A 26,134-nucleotide genomic window follows, 5' to 3' on the forward strand; every position below is an offset into this window, starting at 1 on the left:
GCCAGACAATCTTGTCACACAACCTTGCCAGAACACCTTGCCAGACAATCTTGCTAGAAAACCTTGCCAGAACACCTTGCCAGACAACCTTGTCAGACAACCTTGCCAGAACACCCTGCCAGACAACCTTGCCCGACATCCTTGCAAGAACACCTTGCCAGACAACCTTGCCCGACAACCTTTCAAGAACACCCTGCCAGACAACCTTGCCCGACAACCTTGCCAGAACACCTTGCCAGACAATCTTGCTAGAACACCTTGCCAGAACACCATGCCAGAACACCTTGCCAGGACACCGTTTTAGACAACCTTGCCAGAACACATTCACCAATATTCTGTCACTGATACATTACAAGTCACAGCTGAAGACCAATCATTTCATAATGTACTCTTAAAACCGGGACATGATTCGTTTATGCCAAGTGCTTGCTGGTAGATAAGTGAGTTGTTCAAAGTCTTCGCCAGTTTTGCAGAACACACAACTGTTTCCATACAACACCCTGACGCCACCCTCAAAGAATGATCCCTGTATGCGCTAAGAACACATACAGTGGATTTTGCGCAATATATGTGGGCATATTATAATATTCGGACAGACATTATGTATGCAGCGTGTCTGAACGTATATCTTATATGCACATATCTCAATTTGTCAACTCACTAATACAACTGAAGCACATTCAGAGCCACATTGTACACATCCATCACGTGTAATTAATAATGTTCTTAAAAAATATTTTACATATAAACATAAACCATATTTGCGTCCATATGTACATGTACTTGTATCATTTGGGTACTTTAATACCATGGGCCACAGAGTTGGTGCTGGTGTTTTTTCGTGCTTGAAGTCGTATACATATGTATTTTCGGAGGTGTTTTTGATCTGTCATTATCACCTGGTGCCGACATGAAGTCAGCATGACAAAGTCGACATGTAGTTAGCATGACAAAGTCGACATGTAGTTAGCATGATAAAGTCGACATGTAGTCAGCATGACAAAGTCGACATGTAGTTAGCATGATAAAGTCGACATGTAGTTAGCATGACAAAGTCGACATGTAGTCAGCAGGACAAAGTCGACATGTAGTCAGCAGGACAATGTCGACACTTAGTTTGCAGGACAAAGTCGACATGAAGCTGGCAGGACAAAGTCGACATGGATCTAGCCCAGACACTGTACTGACACTAATCTACTGCATGATATACATAATCCTGGGTTGTATGTTTACAAATGATCAATGGAGTCAATTCAAACGTTTGACAAAGTAGTCTTAATATACTTAATTTCTCTGTGGTCTATAGGCTAACGTTTCAAAGAATAGTTGTGCAAATAAGCGTCCAACACATGTTTCCATTGTTATGTTTTGGCTTTGTTCTAACCACATCTCATACAGCCTTGAGATATGCATTTACTTCATCGTTACGGTACAAAAGCGTATAATGGTTATTAGGTGTTCATTTTATATACCGTATTCGACGTAATAAGCGTCCAGGGAGCTCTCAAAATTAAAAATAGGAGGCTCTTATTAGAATATTATTTTGGTGGAAAAAACAGAGTTGAAAGATAAATTTCGTGGTCTATGCTGACAGCCTGAAATGTTTATATACGACATATATATTTTTCCAGAATTTAATTGCCTATAATTAAGGGTGCATATAACACACGAGTGCGTATTATACGCGAATAAAAAAGTCTACATAAGTGTACATTGATCTATCCGAAGGGGTGCTGATTGGGATTGTTCACTAGCCAATATATTAGGGGCGCTTATTAGAGCGGGGCGCTTTTTACGTCGAATACGGTAACCGTCTCCATGGTGTTATGGGTAGAGCCTTTGCCCGGGATCGGAAGGTCGGTAGTTCGATGCCCTGGTCACGTCATACAAAAACACGTTAAAAGATGGTACTTGTTGCTTCCCTGCCTGGCGCTCTGCATTTGGGAATAAAACAAGAACTGGCCGGTTCAATATAATGTATCTGATTGGGGTATCCACGTTAAACTCTAGCAAGGTATCCCAGTGGGCTAGCACTATAAAACCGGCATTGGTCTCGTACAAGCAGCCACGTGCATGTCGTTATATATCTGAAACAATCTTATACGCGACGTTAAACTTCATTTCACCTCACCTCATTTCATATAGACAATGGGCTTGATTTAGTTAGTACAATACGTGCATCTGGCGTATATATTAGCGAAGCTGTACATAGGGCCATTTTCATATTTCTAATTGATGACCCCAGACTCAACTGAGGAAAAACTGATTAATTTGTTCGTACCGAATAGCATCGACCAGGATATGCACTATTCTCGTCTCAATAATTAGTAAAAAAATCATTGAAACAAATAGACAGACGGAAAACCTTGGTTTATGGCAACAATATAATATTTACAAACAAAGGTTCATAGCGCGATAACATCAGCATCGACTGAGGTCAATATTTGCGATGTATTGTGCTGCCGAAGTAGAAACATATAATAATTCCTGCACTGCACAGTTCAAGGTTGTGATTAATTCATATCATGTGGCGGTAGAAAGAACAATACTACAAGCACGTGGAATAAAAAAGCAAATACAACCATTTCTTAGCTGAACAGGTAAATATGATTTCCTTTTATGTTTTTTTAGCAATGCTGGAAGCCGAAGCAAGACAGTACATTTTTTATTAAAAAACCGGTATCAATCTTATATTGAAAGTGTTTACCAGGAGGAGGGATTGGTAAATAGGAGGAATTAAACAATTGAACAACAGGTCGTCCATTCTTTCTATCTTGGAAATGTAAAACGTCAACGCTAGAGAATAACAAGTCTCGATTATTCAACAAAACAGATTCCGTTGGGCGGAAAAGGAAAAATAGCGTTGGAAATTACATGAATGGAGTCATTATATGAATGGAATTAAATTAACATCAGCAAAACCCGATAACCGATATATTCCATAAAATGACATATTTTTTAATACTAGTAATTATATGTGCACGACATTTTACCACTCGACCCGTGAAGATCCGGGTAGAATAGGTCTTCAACAACCCATGCTTTCCTTAAAAGGCGACTATGCTTGTCATTAGAGTCGACTAACGGGATCGGGAGGTCAGGCTCGCCGACTTGGTTGATGCACTTCATCGTATCCCAATTGCGTGGATCGACGCTCATAATATCAATCCCTGGATTGCGTGGTCCAGACTCGATTATTTACAGACCAACGTCTCATAGCTGGAATATTGCTGAGTGCGGCGTTAAACAACATTTTGTTATTGAAGACGAGGGTGAGAATGGTTTGGGCTATACGCAGAGGGTATTAAGATGAATGAGTCAAGATGGCTGCCACGTTTCTCATTGTATCTCAGACGATTGAAGAGGTGTGCCACTTTCACGTGTCTATCACCTGAATGTACAAGCGTTTTATCACGCCAGGCATTCACAGTGTATTTTCCTTCCCCAAGCAATCTACAAGACCGATGTAAATATCGCCTGAATTCAATAGACAAGGTATCGTCTTTGATCTCAAAGGAGTCCGCCCTGCACTAGTATGTCAATGATACACCCTCTCAACACTGATGGCTTTTAAGGATTGTACATAATGATCACGGAATGAGCTAACAAGCGTATCAGTTATTTCTTCACCCAGGGGCAAAGAGTGAAGAAACTATATAGGAGCACTCTTGAGAGGCAGGTGTGATAAATACCTTAATACCAACCTGTTCCTTGTCTCAGCGGTTACGGCGCACACAGCCGTGAAAAAACATGTGATTAGAATGAGGCTATAAGAGCTGGGATGAGGATGAGGAGGAAGACGGGAACAGTGATGGGTATGTCTGGGACGTGTGGAATCTGGAAGGAAACAGATTAAGACTTGGCATCATTCCTCTTGATGTTCACCACTTAATAGACTTTTGGTGTTTGGAGATCTATAAGACCGCCTCCGTGGTCTAGTGTTAGAGCGTCCGCCCGGAGAACGGAACGGAACGGAAGGTCCGGGTGCGACTAACAGGACTGGGTGGTCAGGCTCGCTGACTTGGTTTATGCATGTCATCGTATCCTAATTGCATGGATCGATGCTCATGATGTCAATCACTGGATTGTCTGGTCCAGACTCGAAACCAATGTCTTATCGATAAAGTCGATGTCGTTATGACTCGTTGTCTAAAAGACAAGGAGACAAATATATGGCGTCGTGTATCAATACTTGCAGATATTGTCAGTCATTGTTAAACAATGCCACTAAAATATGGATGTCTTCACATGATTAATATTTATCACTATATCTTAAGTATAGGGAAATAAGTATCAGATAATTCTATGCATGTTTTCACTGTCTGTGTGTCTATATACATATTTATTGTTTTGTGTGTATGTAGTAACAAGATGACGATGCTACTGCTGCTGCTGATGATGATCAGTGACGTCTATATATTAAAAAAACGACGAAGACGTCGAAGGTGATGATGATGATGATGATGATGATGATGATGATGATGATGACGACGACGATGATGATGGTATTAAGGGCAAACATATTCAAGCTATATGTTCATTATAAATGTACACAAAGTTACGACTGCCTCACGTGCGTGTTTCTCACATACAATACGGTATCGCAGACACTGCCCATTTTATTTTATTGTTCAACGCAATTAAAGGCAGAAAATATCGTGTTATCCTAATTGTCCAAATCGTGGCCCCTCATTAACTACGAAACTATAAACACATTTTTTCAGCAGCGATTGGAAAACAAAACTGAAAATTGCTTTGCCAGAAACACGCTACCGGTCATCGTGAACGTAAGAAATACCAGTATTGAAGTGGCTTCATATCTTACAAGGTTTGTTGGAAAACGTCGCAAAAGATTTTCTTTGAGTGTGTGCAGCAACGTAAATGAATATGTCACGAACCCATTAAGCGCGACTGAAATTCGCCAAACTAAAATAGAACTAGCATCGCCTGACATCTCACGGTCTCTCATCTAGGCTGGAAACATCAGCTGTCTGTATGCAAGCCGGCACTTCGTGTACACGATACGTGGAACTCTCGAGTTCATCTTAGTATCATCTTACTATCATCAACAGTTGAAATATGAAATATTCATCTGCAGAGGAGCGGTACACATCTATTTAAACTACAGGAGATCACGGGCGCGTCGACTATCGAAAGTAGTGCTTGGAATACTTGTCAGCGTTTCTATTCATGTAGATCATGTCATACGGCTTCATGTTTTGTCCATTATTACATTTTCCGTAAATCAAATATTTCATAAAAACCACCTGTTATTTAAATATGTAATTTAGTCAACATGTCAATCAGTCTTTAAATGAAATTCAGTAGCGTTCATTGTTTGCAGCTTTTGGAGCTTGTCAATCATTGTGTTGGTAAGTAAGTAACAGCTGTGAACATACAATGACAGTTGAGAAGAATTTCAAGCAATCATCCTGCATGCTTTTCATGAAGGCGTCCTACCGTGACCATCATGAAGGTATTCGAAGCATTTTCGTGAACGCTGAACAATAGCAACCACCACAACAATGAATAAGACTGACGCCTCTGGAAATACCTAGGTAACTGTGCTCCAACTGTTTATCATATTAATTTACATAATTGATCATACTCCTTCGAACAGAATTTAAAGCAAGGGGTGCGTGTGTGTTAACGGCTACATAACAGGGGAGACAACTGCTACGTGACAGGGGAGACAACTGCTACATGACAAGGGAGATAACTGCTACATGACAGGCGAGATTGGTACATTATTCATCCTTAATTACGCCGCTTCAGGTTCATCCGTGGAAGCTGTGAAAGCTGAAATCTGTAAGTTCATTCAATCAACGTTATCACCAGAAAGTCTTTTTTGAGTACATTTGCCACGAAGGCTCATCAACAATTTATACAATCTCATTTTTTCGAATGTCTGCCAATGAATGAAATTAGGTCGATCGATTTTAAGATTAACTTTTTGGATACGTACCTCCTAATTGTACTTCAGTAAGTGTGGGCTACATTTTGGATGATAACACAGTAATACACAAAGTAACATAAAATAGTACACTCCTCAGGGTGTTGAGAATATAAATAGAGTGCACACTGATCCATATTGACAGGGATAATAATAATGTAGCGCTTTGAACATGGAAATATAGCGCAATGAATATTTCATTATTATTATGTACAGATTAAAATAAAAAATGCAGCAAAGAGAGTTTGGGTGATGCTGGCACTGTCAGGCTCGTTAGGCTCACCATTAGCTCAGGACCCTTGCCCCTCTACACGCAGTCCAGACAGCGAATTGGACTTCTCCCAGGAAGCGCTGCCTAGTCAAACCCACCCAGAACTTCGGAGAATGTGAAAACTCCCCAACACTGCAGCCTTCTGCATTACCAAGATTGTCAGAAGGGTTGTATTCCTGGTATCAACAGATTGGGAGGTACCTAAGGCACCAAGGACAATGGGGAGTCGGACAACTTAGCACTTGGGATGCAAGCGTGACATTTCGAAAGCGAGGCCTGCATATTTGCCAGGTTTTTCCTTAATCTGTCAACCACATTAGTGTCAAAAGTGACAGAAAATTCAATGATATAAATGATTTCATTGGATTTATCAATAAGGACAAGATCAGGTTTATTATAATTATAGCTGTTGTTGTTAAATCTATAATGGACCCATTTATCCTCTGTTTGGATCATGGTATATCATCACTCCCGCGCAGTCGATGCAGTGACATTAGAATGTCTGTAACGAAGCTATTAGTGAATGAAGCCATACATCAGAAGTGAGGACAAAATATACATTAAGCAAATGCGCAAATGCGTTTCTATTTTAAAGTATCGACGAGGAATGGAAAATCGTCTATTTCTTCAGATCAAGTCGTGATGTACTGGCCATCGGGGGCTGCAGATGGCTTGATGTCATTGATCAGAATATCCAGTCGGATTTTACTGGACATCGCAATCACTACACCTTCCATGCCATGATAACGATCCACAGATAACGATCATCATGGTATTAGACGTGAATGTGAAATATTAATAATTAAGACGTAATTGCTTAATTCGATACAAATCAATGCATAATTGACAAAGGGATTTATATACTGGATCAGGCAGTTAAATGCTGCGTAGCCAGATCCTATCAATCTGCCCTGCAGCATCCGAGTTAGAGCATCACACACAAACCCTTTATGCACTATATGGCATGAACATACAATATAAATATACATGTACTGAGTTTCTGATAACGGACCCGTGAAGATCCGGGGTAGAATGGGTCTTCAGCAACCCATGCTTGAAGCAAGAAGGCGACTATGCTTGTCGTAAGAGGCGACTAACGGGATCGGGTGGTCAGGCTCGCTGACTTGGTTGAAGCATGTCATCGATCCCAATTGCGTGGATCGATGCTCATGGTATCATCCGATTGATTGTGTGGTCCAGACTCGATTATTTACAGACCACCGTCAAGTAGCTAGAATATTGTTGAATGCGGCGTTAAACAACAAACCGCATATATTTTTATTGTGTTACAAGTGCAAAGCATATTGTATTCTATTATTTTTATGAAACATAACAAATGCTGTTTTCAATATAAACCATATCGCTTACATGTTTATATTACTGTAAAAGATATGAGCTTATGTAGCGCATTGTAGCATATTGCCGAGAATGGAATCTGTACGCAAGGGGTGACATGAATATTTTTTACACTCTCCGCACATTAATTTATTTAACAATAACGAAAAAACAGCAACTGGAATAACAACGGGGCACATGGACATGTTCTGAATTATTTACGCTGACATCGAGCGGTTATTTTTATGCTACGTCATCGAAAGACTTTTTTCAATTTTCAGACCATATTTCAACAGCTGTCATCTAGACATTGACGCTTTGTTCGTTGCTTAAAGGGCGAATACATATTTACGTTTGAAACTGATACAAAACACCCACGTAAGTTCATAAAAAGACATATTAACAATGACAATACGTGTACAACGTTATTAATGATGAATCTATCAAAATGTTCGTTCTATTCCAGCATAGCGAATTTTAATCATTGCCTATTGATACAGAGCGATTTTTATTCAATGGCTACTACAGCATAGTGAGTTTAAACTCATAGGCTATTCTGCATAGTGAGTTTAATTCATTGCCTATTCATTCAGAGCGAGTTTTATTCAAAGGCTACTCCAGCATAGTGGATCTAAAGTCATAGGCTATTCTGCATAATGAGTATAATTCATTAGCTATTCCCGGATAGCGAGCTCAGATGCATTGACCATATTTTGCAATAACCCTACTGTAACACCTTATTGGATGTACGCTGCAACAAACCCAACTTTAAACCTAATTTGGAAATTCTACAAAACATGTAAACTAAAAACAGACAAAAAACATCCAATAGTTGAGGGTTTGAGTTCACGATTACCAGCGCGCATGCATCTCTCAAACAAATTAGATTTTATCACGTAACACATATATTTATCAATTAGATATTTACAAAAATAAAATTATAAGTATTGATACGGATTCAGCTAGAGTTGTTCCATTGTCTCCCTTTTCATTTGAGTGAGTGAGTGAGTTGGGTTTTACGCCGCTTTTAACAGTATTCCAGTTATATCGCGGCGTGTCAGCTAGTTGTGGGAGGGAAGCCCGAAGTGATGCAGGTCTCAGACGTTTACCACTTCGGTGAAATCCACGAGCACGGGTATGGTGCTGACAAACCTAGAAACATAATCGGGGCGAACCGGGATTCGAACCCACAATCATAGGTTTCTGGCATGCCCAAGGGACGCAACTCTGCACAGCGAATCGCGGCGCCACCCGTGCCCCCCTTTTCATTTGAAGTTTGAGCTCAGCAAGCAAGAGATCCTGTTATAGTTTAGTCCACATTGTGATGCTTGGCTTTATAGCATGTATTTTCGGTCTACGCCGTACACTTATTATGGTACTTGTATGGCCATTAAGGTAACAATTATACAAACATACCAGTTTAACTAACTTTAAACCGTCAATACCAGAGAATAATCAGTTTTGATTATCAGTCGAAACAAATTCCATATGACGAAAATCCCTTGGGCACGCCAGAAACCTATGATTGTGGGTTCGAATCCCGGTTCGCCCGAATAATGTTTCTAGGTTTGTCAGCACCATACCCGTGCTCGTGGGTTTCACCGAACTGGTAAACGTCTGAAACCTGCATCACTTCGGGCTTTCCTCCCACATTAAGCTGACACGCCGCGATATGACTGGAATAATGTTAAAAGCGGCGTTAAACCCAACCCTTTCACCCATATGACGTAAAAGGTAAAATAAAAGATGACAATTATATGAATGGATCATCAGCGAAGACACCAGATGTTCTCGAAAGGGTAAGCTTGTCCTGCTGTACTGGTCGCACCCGCCGTAGGCACAATTCCCCCCCCCCCCCCCCCCCCCCCAAATAGTGTTTGGATGTGGCCTAGAGTTCATACCGCTTACCTGCAATACTCCTGCCAAACGACGGCAGGTTGCAAATCATATCTGGATCAGACAATCCAGTCATTGGTATTATGAGCAATGCTTCACGTCCTCCGGCAACGTCTGACGTTAAAGCAAGTGCAGGGACGGTCGGGTAGCCTAGTGGTTAAAGCGTTCGCTCGTCACGCCGAAGACCCGAGTTCGATTCCCGAAATGGGTAAAATGTGTGAAGCCCATTTCTGGTGTCCCCTGCCATGGTATTGCTGGACTATTGCTAAAAGCGGTCTAAAACAATACTCACTCACTCACTAAAGCAAGTGCCAGTATGGAAGAAGGTGTGAAAACTCAATGTACGTGTCTCAATGTAAGATAGCATCGCGCATCATGTTGACAAATGAAGTGTCATATTTAGTGAATTCCTCTGAATATCTACCATAAAATTTCTGGAATTCTTTTAATGAACTTGTGACTGTGAAACCTTGATTGAAAAGCTTAGTTGTAACCAAAATGTGTCGTTTCATGAAATTTGAATACAATGTATCTGCTCTTACGCAAATGAGAGAAATGTCGACGCCATAAGCTGTAACTGATGTTCTATTGCTTGACACGAAGGAGATTGCAGATCGCAAACTGAATGTGGTTTCTTGATGAAGAAACTCATTAATCTTGGCATTGTTGAAATAAAAGCGACACAACCCTTTCACTATTCATAAGAAATCGCGGCTGAAGCCATTATGTCATCTATATATCTGAAACCGAGATGAAGCGTTTGGGAACGTGTCCTTTCCTTGATTTAACTGAAGTAGTAACAAAATCGATTTGTATGCAAAGAGAAACAGATCAGTTTGGAAGTTCTGGTTTGGTTTGTTGTTTAACGCAACACCCAGCAATATTCCAGCTATATGACGGCGCTCTGGAAATAATCGAGTCTGGACCAGACAATCCAGTGATTGAAATCATGAGCATCGATCCACGCAATTGGGATCGTTGACATGCATCAACCACCCGATCCCGTTAATCGCCTCTTACGACAAGCATAGTCGCCTTTTACAGTTTTTTTACCTACACTACCCTGGATCTTCACGGGTCAAGCTTGGAAGTGGATACAGGTAAAACCCATGGGGATACATACTACTTGCCTGCATGGTCTATCCACAAACTTAACAACGATACTGTCAATCAAGATATCCAGCCTCTCATATTCTGAATTTCTTTAGGAGAAGACTTACAAATTGAACACATCCATGAACAATAACAATTATCGTTTGTTCGCGGTTTGTCTGCAAGATAACGGTTTTCAAGTATCAATATTCATACAACCGAAACTCCAAAGATCAGTTTCTGGAACTGGACCTGGATGCCGAATCCGTGCATGAGCGATACCGCCTCCGTGGTCTAATGGTAGAACGTCCGCCCGGAGAGCGGAAGGTCCAGGGTTCGATCCGGGCCGCGTCATACAAAATGACGTTAAAAGATTGTACTTGTTGTTACCCTGTCTGGCGCTCGGCATTAAGGGGCTAAAACAAGGACTAGTCGGCTCGGAGTCAGTATACTGTGTCTGAATGGGGTATTCATGTTAAACTGCGGCATGGTATCTCAGTGAGCTAGCACTATAAATCGACATCAGTCCGGACTAGTACAAGCAGCCACACACACACATACACGTGCATGCACGTCGCTATATAAGTGCAATAATCTTGGACGCGACGTTAAACCCAATTTCACCTCACCTCACCTTGAATGAGCGAGTTTTAAAGACGTTTGAGCAATATTTGACATGTATCACAACGTGTCAGCCAAGCGTCCGCAGTACACAATGACACAAACTGAAGATTTGTATTTCTTTTGTGAAACCATGAGAGCCTGTGTGGAGCTGACGAACCGGAAGTCGTGGATTCGAACCTTTGAACAAGGGATCCTGGTATCGTTGAGGGAGGAAACTCTGATGAGCAAGTTACGGCGCCTCAGACAACTCAGCCAGCCTTGATTTGCCAATATCATCAGATTATATTATATTTTATAATATTATTTTTGTAAAACAGGTTTCATCGGAGAATAGCAGTTAAAAAATGATTGTTGTCAGTATGCTGAATGCGGCTTGAACGAACAAACAAACTAAAAAGAAACACCAAAGTACTGTCGGATATACAAGAAAACTGCTTTTTGCCTGTTAAGAAGGATGTCATTTTTCACAGACTGTTGTTAATGAAATATCGTGATCGACCTAACTGTGGTTTGAAGTATTTCAGTCACAAGGAGTCCTATCGACAAGTTTACAGGAGACAAATTCGAACGAAAACAGGAAGTTCATATTTATTCGAAGTCCAATGATGACAGTCTGAAATCACTATAGAAATATGCGCCGGTGACTCCGTTTTAATGATAATAATGTAATCTTCACAAAACATCTAATCCACACACAAAAATCATTTTGAGAAAAGTCTAGATGTACATGTGCATGTTCTAAAATGACAAAATGACGTTTTTTTTGTTAACATTGCTCCCATGATGCATGTTAAATTACACTTGCATAGCCATAACCATGGTACACGATATGGAGTCCTTACTGGGAAATGTATACAAGTTCTTTACACTTTTGAGAGATAGAGGGAAACCATTTATTAATTTAGATAGGGTGAATTACCGAACTGCCCAAGCTATGGGATTTTCAATTCATACCATCAAGTCTACGGTATGATAAGAAATCAAAACAGGTATAGGGGTTGTCTCAAAAACAAAACTGGGAAGTAAAAGGATATCAGACAGCTTTGATACAGGGTGATTAGGCGTATAGTGTACAAGCTTTATGAGCAGAAGGTAACCCTGACTTGTAGTAGAATTTGGGAGGAACTAAGGAACAATTAATGTTTCCCTGACTACAAAAACTATTGCACTCCAAGAGATGGGATTACGATACACTGCGCGTGGCGATGACCGAGCACTTTTCAGGGGAAAATATTCCATCCTGTCTTTGAGGTCACATTATCTCCGAGCTATCACAGTCAGGGCGTCCAGATAATTTACCTTGATGAATCATTCCACTGACTACATGTGGCTATCGGCAGATGGACAAAAAGTACCCATGTTACCATCAGGTAAAGGTAATCGTGTCATTGTTTTGCACGCTGCAACCCATGATATGGGGCTTATTGATGGATGTGTTCTAGTTTTCCAGGCGAAAAAAACCCTGGTGATTTTCAGAAGGAAATTACAGGAGATGTTGTGTTCATAGACTGGTTGGAACTTCAGCTATTGCCCATTTTAAACAACGCCAGTGTTATAATCATGGATAACGCCAGTTAATATAACGTCCGGAAATCAGATACTGTCGCCCAAACCATGAGTAGTCGACCATACAGGAATATATGACATTGTCGACTTCAGAACATATGAAACGAAAGTTTCGGCTGAATAAGAAACCAGTAAAGTACAAGACATATGTGCTGGCGGCACAACACGATTTCGTTGTCTTACGTACGCCATTCAGACATTGTGAGCTCAACCCTGTTGTGCCCATCTTGGCAAGACATAACACAACATTCAATACGTCATCAGCGTAGATAAATGTTACCTCAAGAAACCATCTGTAGAACAACAAATACTTCTTGATTCAAAAACCGCAACCTTCCAATACTCATCCCGTTTCCAAACTAGTCCATCACGTTTCAAAGCAAATATAATGCAGTACATATCCTAAATTCCCCCCTCCCCCTTCAACGCATGTCAATTAAGTACAATAACAGCAATATATTGAGACCACCCCCAACTGACATTTGCACCTGGGAAAATGCGCGGGACTGTGTGAGGTCATCACCTCGTGACAGGTGTCAGGTAAGTACCTCAGGTTATGGGCCGTTTCATACATGCACGTCAACACACGCATACCTTCTAAGTTTATCATCATTTTACCTGTAAAAGTACATTTTAAGGGTGATCACAATATCAGTTAGGACAGGCTAGATTAGGTCAATTCGGGTTACTTTGATATGCTTTCTTTATAGTCCTATGACCCGTATTTATTACATGAAGCCAGAGAAGCAGTTTTCTAGAATTTCCTACAGTACTTCAGTACAGAAGTAGCACAAGCCAGATGCTCGTAATGTCCACGGAGGTATATAGTTACGCCCACCCAATCTATCAGCTCAACATTCGCAACCTGCAGATCTCCACAAACTAAATTAGTGGTATTTATTCAGGCCGCACAATGTGCTTTAGCAGCTGACCGCAGATAACGACCTTATCAACGAAGTAACGCGGTTGATCAAATAAATCCTAGGTGTATAATTAGCATCGGTAGAAAAGGTCCATGTGATGACGTGCCCCTGTACAGCGTTATCCTCTAGTATAGTTCCAGCTTCATCCATCCTTCCATCAAACCTTCTTCCATCCTTCTTCTCATCCAAACTCCATCCACTAATGTGATCAGTGCACCTATCAACTATGATTATTTCTTGTAGTCCGTTATAGTCTATAACATATCTTAATATCTTTCACAGTCCATAACTAAACGCCTGTTTAACAAGGTCAACATTTAAAATCGTTTTGAATAGTTGTAGACTTAAAAATGAACCCCATATCAAACGGCTTGATGCAATTAAGCAGAATAATGTCTGATTTCTATCGGCATTACGGCAGTCTTTAATCTGCAAAAGCCGCCGGCACAAGCATTTAGGCATTATTAAGCCCGCTTGATAAATAGCTGACTCTGACAGCCTTGGACAAGCGCCATAACTAATGTCGTACCTTCCACGGCGTATTGATCAGTTGGTCTAAAGCCGTTATTGATATTAGGCTGTGCAGACCACCAGCACATACATGTATGTGATCTGACACAGGTGTACGAATGTAGGCACTCTTTGTTGACTCACAAACACATGGAGACGGTACATTGTACAATGTTGTATGATATTGAGTTATCTGACATTGTAGAAAAAGAAAGAGAATTTGGCAAGGTAATATTACATTGAGCGTCACAAAAAGTATTCATATTTTACGTTTTGTATATATCTAAAAAAACACACACAACATGGAAACGTAATTAGTTAACATGTAATATACACTGACACACTGTGAAAACGAATATTGGACTTTGTTGATAGGTAACAAAAGTAAAAGTCCCGGGATGACACTGTGAATGAGCATTCAAACTCGCACAACATGTCTTCACGCTTCCCAGCCACATACCAGTTTCATTGTTTTCTGTCAGCTCGCTTAAAGTTATTTCCTAGCTTCCCTATGCGTTTTCATAGTGAATCAATATACACACGTCCTCGCTGACGCCTCTCCGTTGATCACACCCCCCATCCCCACCCCCCATCCCCACCCACAGTTAGATGTCACCACCTGACACGGTGTGCTTGCTCGTCAATCTTATCTTTCAGATGTCCCAACGTATCATCGCACCATTACATACTCGCTAAATACTTATATATGGTTATTTTCGATTTCATGACCAAGCACTGGTAACACGGTATGAAGCGGTGTAGTAACATTCTATTGCCCTCAGAAATGCAATATACATTGAAACCACGGTTATGTGTTCCTGGTGGCCGTTCTCGTAGATTGTGGTACCGTTAGACAAAGCTAAACACACGCATCGCTCGAAACGGAACCTTTGTTGTGTTTACTAATAGCATTCAGTGTAGAGGTAAACCCTCATCAGATTAGCTCGATTAACTGCTCTACTTACGCCGTGCATGTGGCCGTCCCCAGAAATAACAATACTTGCATTAAACCATCCTAACGGTGCGGAAGGTAGCATGCATTAGCGACGTCGGTCGTGCTTGTCGGAGTGGTTGGCGATCGCTAGAGACATCCCCCTACCTGCGCTCCCAGGCTACCAGTTGGCCTATAACGGCCTGGAACGCTGTGTTAATAACATTAGAGCTTCCAGGACTGGTGATGCTTTGGAGCTAGCCTTATAATGAGACTATACGTACAAGCTAGTTGTTCTTGTCGATAGTGAGGTTAAAACGTAGTGTTATTTATCGTATTCAGCACTTGCACCCAATAAATGTTGGAGTGAGGTCAACCAGCACCTATATTGGTAGACAATCGTGATGTGATTATCAGAAACCGTCGGTCCCCTGTAGACACTGATGTATCAATCACCCAAGGATATAAATGAGATGTAATCACTAAGGTACGATATTGCAATGATGGAATCAAATATGCAAGACATATCTCAAACGTCATGAGTCCTTCTAGAACAGGGTAGTGACATGGAGTAGAGGCAACTTAAACACCATATGATTGTTCGCAGTTGGTTATGAATATTTCATCACATTTTTTTAATGGTTTCTTCGCATCGAACGATGAAAATAAATTACACACAGTAAAGGGATTTTTCTAATATCGTACAAATCTCTCCCATTGGTGACATGTAAATCTAATTTTCGGATCGAAATAATTCTGGTTTGCGCTCCTACCCTGATCTTTCACACAGTCTTACACCGACACTTCTATGTTATGTCATTAATCTGCAACACTTGTTACACACAATGTTTTTTCTAACTTTTTAAGCTTTAATTATTCATTCAAAAGTTCAGAGCTTCAGCTAATTTTAAAATACGAAAGAATCGATGTTGAATTCACTTGGTTGGTGTCGTTAAGGTATTCAGTTGGTTGGTGGTGTTAATGTGTTTAGTTGGTTGGTGGTGTTAAGGTGTTCAGTTGGTTGGTGGTGTTAATGTGTTTAGTTGGTTGGTGGTGTTAAGGTGTTCAGTTGGTTGGTGGTGTTAAGGTGTTCAGTTGGTTGGTGGTGTTAAGGTGTTTAGTTGGTTGGTGGTGTTAATGTGTTCAGTTGGTTGGTGGTGTTTATGTGTTCAGTTGGTTGGTGGTGTTAATGTGTAAAGTTGGTTTGTGGTGTTAAGTTCAGTTGGTTGGTGGTGATAAGGTGTTCAGTTGGTTGGTGGTATTAAGGTATTCAGTTGGTTGGTGGTGTTAAGGTGTTCAGTTGGTTGGTGGAGTGAAGGTGTTCAGTTGGTTGGTGGTGTTAAGGTGTTCAGTTGGTTGGTGGTGTTAAGGTGATAAGTTAGTTGGTGGTGTTAAGGTGTTTAGTTGGTTAGTGGTGTTAATGTGTTCAGTTGGTTGGTGGTGTTAATTTGTTCAGTTGGTTGGTGGTGTTAATGTGTAAAGTTGGTTTGTGGTGTTAAGTTCAGTTGGTTGGTGGTGATAAGGTGTTCATTTGGTTGGTGGTATTAAGGTATTTAGTTGGTTGGTGGTGTTAAGGTGTTCAGTTGGTTGTTGGAGTGAAGGTGTTCAGTTGGTTGGTGGTGTAAAGGTATTCAGTTGGTTGGTGGTGTTAAGGTGTTCAGTTGGTTGGTGGTGTTAATGTGTTCAGTTGGTTGGTGGTGTTAATGTGTTCATTTGGTTGGTGGTGTTAATGTGTTCAGTTGGTTGGTGGTGTTAAGTTCAGTTGGTTAGTGGTGTTAATGTGTTCAGTTGGTTGGTGGTGTTAAGGTGTTCAGTTGGTTGGTGGAGTGAAGGTGTTCAGTTGGTTTGTGGTGTTAAGGTATTCAGTTCGTTGGTGGTGTGAAGGTATTCATTTGGTTGGTGGTGTTAAGGTGTTCAGTTGGTTGGTGGTGTTAGGTTGTTCAGTTGGTTGGTGGTGTTAAGGTGTTCAGTTGGTTGGTGGTGTTAGGGTATTCAGTTGGTTGGTGGTGTTAAGGTATTCAGTTGGTTGGTGGTGTTAGGTTGTTCAGTTGGTTGGTGATCTTAAGGTGTTCAGTTGGTTGGTGGTGTAAGGTATTCAGTTGGTTGGTGGAGTGAAGGTGTTCAGTTGGTTGGTGGTGTAAAGGTATTCAGTTGGTTGGTGGTGTTAAGGTGTTCAGTTGGTTGGTGGTGTTAAGGTGTTCAGTTGGTTGGTGGTGTTAATGTGTTCAGTTGGTTGGTGGTCTTAAGATGTTCAGTTCGTTGGTGGAGTGAAGGTGATTAGTTGGTTGGTGGTGTAAAGGTATTCAGTTGGTTGGTGGTGTTAAGGTGTTCAGTTGGTTGGTGGTGTTAATATGTTCAGTTGGTTGATGGTGTTAAGATGTTCAGTTCGTTGGTGGTTTTAGGTTGTTCAGTTGGTTGGTGGTGCTAAGGTATTCAGTTGGTTGGTGGTGTTAAGGTATTCAGTTGGTTGGTGGTGTTAAGGTGTTCAGTTGGTTGGTGGTGTTAATGTGTTCAGTTGGTTGGTGGTGTTAATGTGTTCAGTTGGTTGGTGGTGTTAAGGTGTTCAGTTGGTTGGTGGTGTTAATGTGTTTAGTTTGTTGGTGGTGTTAAGGTGTTCAGTTGGTTGGTAGTGTTAGGTTGTTCAGTTGGTTGGTGGTGCCCAGGTTAAGCGTGATAAGGTGTGGATGGTCAGTTGACGTACTGAACTCGAGGAGATGAAACTGTGGGCGTTTTGTGTGGTAGGTCCCAGCGATATGGCAGCCCTGTAACTAAACATACGTGTGTCATGTTGAGCAATAGAACAAGTGACGAAATACCCGTGTTACATATTGATTCTAACCGTCTCATTACTTCCGTTGTCTGGACGAGGGTGTTGCCACTTTGAACATAATTTCGGATATATTATATATTTATAGATTTTTATAGATCTATGTTTCTGTTTCATTTATAGCCATAATGGGTAACCGTTACGGATGTTAATTTTGATGTTAGGAGGTGGCAACAGATTGCATTGAGTAAGGGAGCTGTTCTGGTGTGGCATTGTTGTATAAATGTGTATTTTCAGCGTTTTATATATATGTTTAACCTATTACTGTTTTGCATTAAATTGAATAAATTGAATTGAATAAGCCTGTTTTGTTGCTGTATTCTAGGGGCACGGGTGGCCCAGTCGTCTAAGGCGCCGCGATTCGCTGTGCAGAGTTTGCGTCCCTTGGGCACACCAGAAACCTATGATTGTGGGTTCGAATCCCGGGTCGCCCCGATTATGTTTCTAGGTTCGTCAGCACCATACCTATGCTCGTGGGTTTCACCGAAGTGGTAAGCGTCTGAGACCTGCATCACTTCGGGCTTTCCTCCCACATTAAGCTGACACGCCGTGATATAACTGGAATGATTGTTAAAAGCAGCGCTAAACTCAACTCACTCACTCACTCACTGCTGTATTCTATTTCAGCACAATAATGACATTCTGTGGAGTTTTCTCTTATTCAACTTCTACTATCAGTAGCGTAGGGCAGGTGGCTTGGTGCCAAGTTAGTTGGTCCTTTGCTTACGTCTGATTGGCCTTGTTTAAGATGCTAACACACAGCATTTTACCAGCACACCATCCACAAAACCTTGACCGTGTTGACAACCCACAATGGCCATTAGCTATGTGTCATGTTTCTTCTTTCAGATCGTCCTTACAGGCTAGTAATGTATTTTATACGCATTGTTATCAAGTACTTGTATCTATTTGTACGATCGGTAATAGTGTTACAAAGTTTAAACATTGATCTAAAAAGGTCAATACAAGTCATAGAATTGCTGCTTTTGAAATGTTTTTACTCAGTTTCTACAGAAATCCAGCACTATATATTTTCACCTTTCCTAAATCTTTCATTTGAGAATGAGTAAGCGAGTGCGTATTTACTTACCATATATGTGTTTGTTTATAACTGTTGTTTATGTGTAACGTAACGCGTCCTTCGGTATGTTATGAATAATACATAAGTGTTTGGTAAGATACAGAGATTTTCCTAATTGAGTATATTAATTTTTGTATTTGTATTTAGATGCAGGCATCATAGTCTTGTGAGCTCGTGTTTGGAACACTCTGTCACATTTTCACCCCTCGAGGTATGGTTGTATTGTTTGTGTATCAGTGTAATCAATAATATATTTATCATTACGCATGTATCGGGATACAAATGTAGATACAGTTATTGTCACTTATTACACATCTTTCAATGTATTTGTTAAAAATATGGGTTCAATCTATTTACATGATGTCGTCCGTGTGATGATGTGAATGAATATAACTATGACTGCAGGTGACCCTTTTATATTTAGGGGGCGGTGGGGTAGCCGTGTTGTTTAAGCGTACGCTCGTCACGCCGAAGACCCGGGATCGATTCCCCACATGGGTACTATGTGTGAAGCCCATTTCTGGTGTCCCCCGCGGTGATAAAATTTGCTGGAATATTGCTCAAAGCGGCGTAAAACCATACTCACTCACCCACTTACATATTTATCTACATGTATATATTTTATTTGAAGTATATGTTTCGGGGCGTTTGTTCTGACCCCTGTCAATAAAGCCTCCTTACATACGTACAACGACTCGTGTTATCATTAACACCTCCGGCCATACATGTACCTGGACAGACATATATACTCGAGATATATATATATAGAGAGAGAGAGAGAAAGAGAGAGAGGGAGAGAGAGAGAGAGAGAGATTAATAGATATATAGTGATGCCTACTTCGAACGTGATGTTTACTAATGAATGAAGTCAATAATAATAATAATAATCATCATCATCATCATCATAGTGTTGCTAATGACACAGAGTAAAAGTAGCAATGCCCCACGCCACAGGACATCACCTGGCTTGCGAAGGGCGTGTTGTATTGACATGGGATCACACAACGACCTCGCTTCTGACTGACATTAGCATCTCGGAAAAGACGTATGTTTCTTATTGTTGTTGTTACTGTGGCTCAACGCGACACTCAACAACAATCCTCCTATAATGAAGGTTGTCTGTAAATAGGATCTGGACCAGACAAACCAGTAATTGAGCAAGGTACGATGACACGCATTAAATCAAGTCACCGGGCCTGTTCACCCGATCCATTAAATCGGCCGATACTAAAAACATAGGTTGCTGAGGACAATCTCTCCCCACGGGGATAGGCGTAATTGGTCAACAACTAGGGATAAGAATGATTAGTGTGAGTAAACCGCCAAGAGTAACCGACACACAACAATCCAATCCAACATTACTATCAAACGCGCTTTATATAACTAAATACTGAGATAATGATGTGTTACGGCATTACCGAAAGGTTTATGTGCCATGTCGGGCTCGTCTGCACAAATAATTATTCAGGGTTGCATCACGTTTCTGCATAAAGGATGAATGTAGTTAAACCATGGCTTTTATAATTAGCTTCATGAATATATTCATAGACATAAAACATTCCGAGATCTATGCTTCCTGTCAAGTGTATAACACTGTTTCCCGCCCCGCGGGATTGCAGCTGTTGTCATTAGTTACGCGTACCAGACTGCTATTGGTACGATGCAGGTTGCATTCACATACACGATACATGCATAACGTCGTGTACAATATTTGTAATTTGCAAAACACATAAGAACAAGGAGGATTGTGTGTGCATACAAGGAGAATAATGAGCGTAAGAGAAGCAGGATTTGGAAACCATCAACTGGTACAACTGACTGCAAGGTAGAGTGAGCCCTACCTGATGTCACTATCAGGACAACCAACGACCACTGCTTACACTGGAGACAGCAACAGCTGAGACTGTCAAAACCACAGACTGAATTGGCTACAGTTGACAGTCAAGACAACAAACCAAATAGGCCACAATTAACAGTCGAGACAACAGAGTGAATTGGCCATTGTTAACAGATGAGACACCAGACTGAATTGTCCACAGTTAACACTCTAGACAACAGATTGAATGTGCCATTGTTAATAGTCTAGACAACAGACTGAATTGGCTAAAAAATAACAGTCGAGACAACAGACTGAAGTGTCCACAGTTAACAGTCGAGACAACAGACTAAAATGGCCATTGTTAACACTCGAGACAACAAACTGAATTGGCCACTGTTAACGGCCGAGTTACACATAACTATAGAACGTCAATGCCAGAGAGTAACCAGTCTCGATTATCCACCAAAACAGAATCCAATGGGCGCAAAAGACAAAATAGCAGTGAAAATGATATGAATTTAACACTGAACATCAGGGATGACACCAGCATGTACTGCCCTATCGGTAGCACCCACCAATAGGTAACGATGGAGAAGCACACATTCTATGGAAAACGATTACAATCAAATAAAACGTCGTTTGACATGGTATGAGAGATTTGCAATGAAATCTACTGTAACGTCTAAATATGTGCATACATCAACGCATGCTCGACACTACATCCCAACCACTTTGACACATTTGTCTGTCGCCAAAGCTGGACGCTGGAACGTTTCCTACAGTTGCTAGGACCGTCAGTGTCTGTCCCTTACTCCGACACGAAGCGCTTAGTTCTTACCTCCGCTAGCATAATGACTTAACACTTGCTTCAGGGAGTGCACCTCGAGTGTTTACCATGCTTCTTCGGATTGCCCTCTGGCAAATACTTACACATTCTCCTCAGGTTCTCGAGGGGTTCCTGAAGGCCAGTAACAGGGACTTATGTTCTTTGCCTGTCTTGAAAACAGACCTACTAATGCTTCCTGCTCAGTGACTTGGTTTGAACATTTCCACAGGCAGGCATGGTGCAAGTCGAGTGATTTCCCTCCCAGATATATAAAGGCTTATTTTTAATTTGACTGTCAGACTTGCTAAACCCAAACGAAGAAGAAAACATCTCATGTCTCGTTGACATATACTCTATCATTAGTTAATTAAGTTGCGAAAAGGGAGGTGTATTCGACTTTCATTTATATCAGGACACACCTGATTCCAGCTCAAGATGTTCCAAATTAATGTTTAAGAAAACCTGAACTGGATTAACCGTCCTGTACGCTCAGGAAATGTCTGCATTGAGCACCACTGTGTTGGTGGATCGGAACAGGGCAACAATTGTCTGTCGACCATTTCAGTTAATTGTATCACGAATGAGACTGCCCCCTGTCTCCCCTCCGCTAATATCTCTCTGCTGATTGCCAGGATAACTTTCATATCTTGATGCCGAAATGTTTAGTAGCTGGTTCTATTACTGAAACTTTGTACTGCTAAACGCCAGTTATATCAGTCTGAATCTAAACACCTGGCGCATAGTTAAAAACATCCTTTTTCACATATTCATATATATTACAAAAAAGCAAACAGCTTCTGTTGAAATATAAGGCTGGTTTATGAAATCCCGATCTACTTTTAAACAGATTATTATTCCGAAGACGTTGTTAGGAATGTGTGAGGGAGGATTAAACGTTCAAATAAATGGGACCATTAAGTTGCAAACATAGCCTTTAATAGCTATGTATTCACAAATCGATCAATATTATGAACCTAACATTAGTCATGGTTTTAGGAAGGATTAAGCGTTCAAATAAAAGAAGACATTAAGTTGTAAAACATGCAGCTAAATACACACTCCCTGATAAAAATAAGTCTTCATCGTGGCCTCGTGTATGCAAACCTTGCCATTTTTATAACAGCGATCCTAAAGGACTGGACAAGACATTCGAGAATGTCCACTATCTTGTGGACGCAATCTGTGCATGTCTTGAAACACGTAATACCTCTGCAGGGCGAGGGCCCATGAAGATAGATAGGAGTAACAAGTTCAGCATCCTCGCACTTCTCTGCTTCATTAAATTACTATCAGAAGCATCAGCTCGGGAACTAACGTCGAACCATCAAGCATGAGAGGTTCATTACAGAGCATTACAGAACAAGACAGAATATGACAGAACTTATACACCATGGAGTCGAAAAACCCTTTATCTCTTTATCCTGGCGGACTTTGTCGCACGAAACAAAATGTACTACCAAACGCAAAAAAGATCACAGTCCTCGTGTGAAGAAATACTATAGATGGTAATTAACAGCAAGCAACTATCGCTCTGTGGCATGACCGGTCAATACATTTAATCACATTTCGTAATTTTCATTACCCGAACAATCCAATAACATGTCCATCGTCTTCACCGGTCAATGCGAAGGGCAGCCTGCGCCAACTTTCGATCATGGTTGACGCACAAGCTACTTGGTTGATACGAACTCGTGAACATCTGGCCCGGCTGTCCGGGACATACACTGACATCCCCGGTGTGACAATAAGGACAACATAGTGTTGACTTACCTGGGAGGTGATCATGCTGGATCAGGCACCTGGAATGAGAGCAACCAACAGGTACAACCGAGGAGGGTCAAGACACACCTGTTTTCATCGTCTGTTAGCTGGAGATGATAAGAGCGAGTGCTGCAGAGCTTACATGGCTAAGCGAACAAAATGCTAATGAATTCGTCAGCGCCCTCTATGGGCTTCTGGTATTGATTTTGTGATCTTATCCCTTCTCCCCTTGTATCCACGGCTACGACAGAGCGCCCGTCCTCTCGCTGCCTCTCAGATCCCAGATAATGACGTTTTCTGATAAATATGGACAAATTGAAACTGCAAAGGAACAGATTGGGAGAGAAATATTTCCTCGAATGGCCGAGCTGAAATGATGCTTTCATTTGACCAATCACTGTGTGTGTTAACCTTGTGAAAGCGACTAAACGTATGTTGGCAGCCTGTGCGGGTTTCTGTGAAACTTCTCGACCCCCGTACTGGTGAGGCAGGGATCTGGTGATGCGGAAGAAGGGGGAAATGAAGCACAAGAACCAGTGTCGCTTCACTGACGCTGTAGGTAGCCGGTCAACAGATGATGTTCCCAGCAGCTATATCCTGTCATGCCGCGTTTCAGTAATTATGTTCACAATGCTCTGAATTAACAAACCACTCTCATAGTATAACACTACTCGGGTAAGACATGTTCTAGGCCCCCATACCCGGTCCAGGGTGGAAGAAGGGTGCGCACCCTTACTCCTTTCTGAAGTATACTGAATACTTATACATTCGAATTTATTTAAGGTATTTTAATTGTAAGCGTAATTGCAACACCATGAATTTTGATGATAGTTTTTTTCAAAACCATCACACGATTACTGAACGAATATTGTCAAATCGCAAAATACACCCCTTCTGTATATGCGCATTGATACGTCCATGCATTTGACAGCTACCCCTGTGTCGTGGTCTTCAATCATGTTTAGACTACGTGGGTGGGAAAGAGTTGGTGATATGTAGACGGTTACCAGTTTAGAAGAACAGCTACTATGTAAATCGTGCAGTCCAGCAATATGATTATCCTTCTATTAAAAAACACAATCAGTAAATGATCATCTTGGTAAAATTCGAAAAGGGGAGCCTTGTGTCACTGTGAGAACATTTATATATAGAGAAGGATGTCTATATTTTTTGCTTCGTGATTTTTAAGATTCGTGATACGCATGTCAATTGAAACGTAAAGACTTTAGGCTCATTGACAGTCATGTATCCTGTTTGGTTCGAGCTATGTGTGAGTGTATTCTATTCAAAATCCAACTGTTGCAATTCCTCGTCGACGTATATGACAATGACACCAGGTGTTCCTGTGCCTTTCACATCCGTGCACACAACACGTAATGCCCTCAGTCTCACAACTTTTATGACAACGGAAGCCCACAGCTCACGTCTGACCGGAAGCCCACAATTCATGCCTGACCGGAAGCCCACAACTCATGTCTGACCGGAAACACATAGCTTATGTCTGAACGGAAATACACAACTCATGTCTGACCGAAAAGACACAACTCATGCCTGAACGAAAACACATAACTCATGTCTGAACGGAAACACACAAATCATGCCTGAACGGAAACACATAACTCATGTCAGAACGGAAACAGACAACTCATGTCTGAACGGAAACACACAACTCGTGTCTGACCGGAACCATACAACTCATGTCTGACTGGAAGCGTACAACTAATGTCTGACCGGAAACACATAACACATGGCCGGAAGTAAATCAAAACGAAAGCCCACGCATGTAGAACCGGAATGACACAATTCATGGAAAACTCATGACTACCAGTGAAACTAAATGTGGAGTGAGTGAGATCGATGAGATTGTACGCCGCTGTGAACGCTAGTCTAATAGAAGAAAGACGCATCATCATACAGCGTCCGACAAACATACCCTGAGTCCTGATGCTTGGATTTATTAAATGCCGGAGACTGCATTGGCCTTGCTATGTCGAATAAATTACCTCACTTATCTCGAACCCCCAAATACGTTTATTGCCAGACTAACCTGAACTTTTATTGCCAGACTAACCAGAACTTTCATTGGCAAACTAACATGCACTTTTATTGGCAGACTAACGTGTACTTTTGTTATTAGACTAACATGAACTTTCATTGGCAGACTATGTAGTTTTACTGGCAGACTAACATTTGCTTTTATTGGCAAACTAACATGTAGTTTTATTGGCAGACGTACATGTGAATTTATTGGCAGACTAACGTGTACTTTTATTGGCAGACTAACGTGTACTTTTATGGCAGACTAATATGTAGTTTTACTGGCAGACTAACATTTGCTTTCATTGGCAAACTAACATGTAGTTTTATTGGGAGACTAATATGTAGTTTTACTGGCAGACTAACATGGGCTTCATTGGCAAATAAACATGTGGTTTTATTGGCAGACTAACATGTGAATTTATTGGCAGACTGTCATGTGCTTTCATTGGGGTATTGCGAGAATTTGCATATCTTTTAGGAAATTTCATGTTTTAGGATTCGCTTTGGATGATTATAGATATAAAGATAATATAAAACGCCAGAGAAAAAACATTCTTCAAAGCAGTTTCCATTGGGCCTAAAAGGTAAAATAGAGGTACAAATCATGTGAATGGATCACTAATAATCAGTGACGGCATACGCCATTCTCTAGGCGATCGGGTATTCTTAACGTAAGCGT

General features: G+C 41.1%; 1 protein-coding gene across 2 annotated transcripts in view; it reads right to left on the minus strand.

Annotated features, from left to right (window-relative positions):
- Positions 1-26,134, minus strand: part of LOC124112450 (neuropeptide Y receptor type 2-like) — a 202,027-nt gene that overhangs the window by 27,604 nt on the left and 148,289 nt on the right. The window contains exon 1 of one of the 2 annotated variants that reach the window (XM_046472558.2): positions 23,425-23,803. The exons of the other annotated variant lie outside the window; for it this stretch is intronic. The gene's annotated coding sequence lies outside the window, so the exon portion shown is untranslated. Of the gene's footprint in view, positions 1-23,424; positions 23,804-26,134 lie in introns of those variants that run through there. 2 annotated transcript variants of the gene reach the window in all.

This window comes from Haliotis rufescens, unplaced genomic scaffold (assembly GCF_023055435.1).
Source record: "Haliotis rufescens isolate VD_foot unplaced genomic scaffold, xgHalRufe1.0.p SCAF_12, whole genome shotgun sequence".
NCBI classification, from domain to species: domain Eukaryota; kingdom Metazoa; phylum Mollusca; class Gastropoda; order Lepetellida; family Haliotidae; genus Haliotis; species Haliotis rufescens.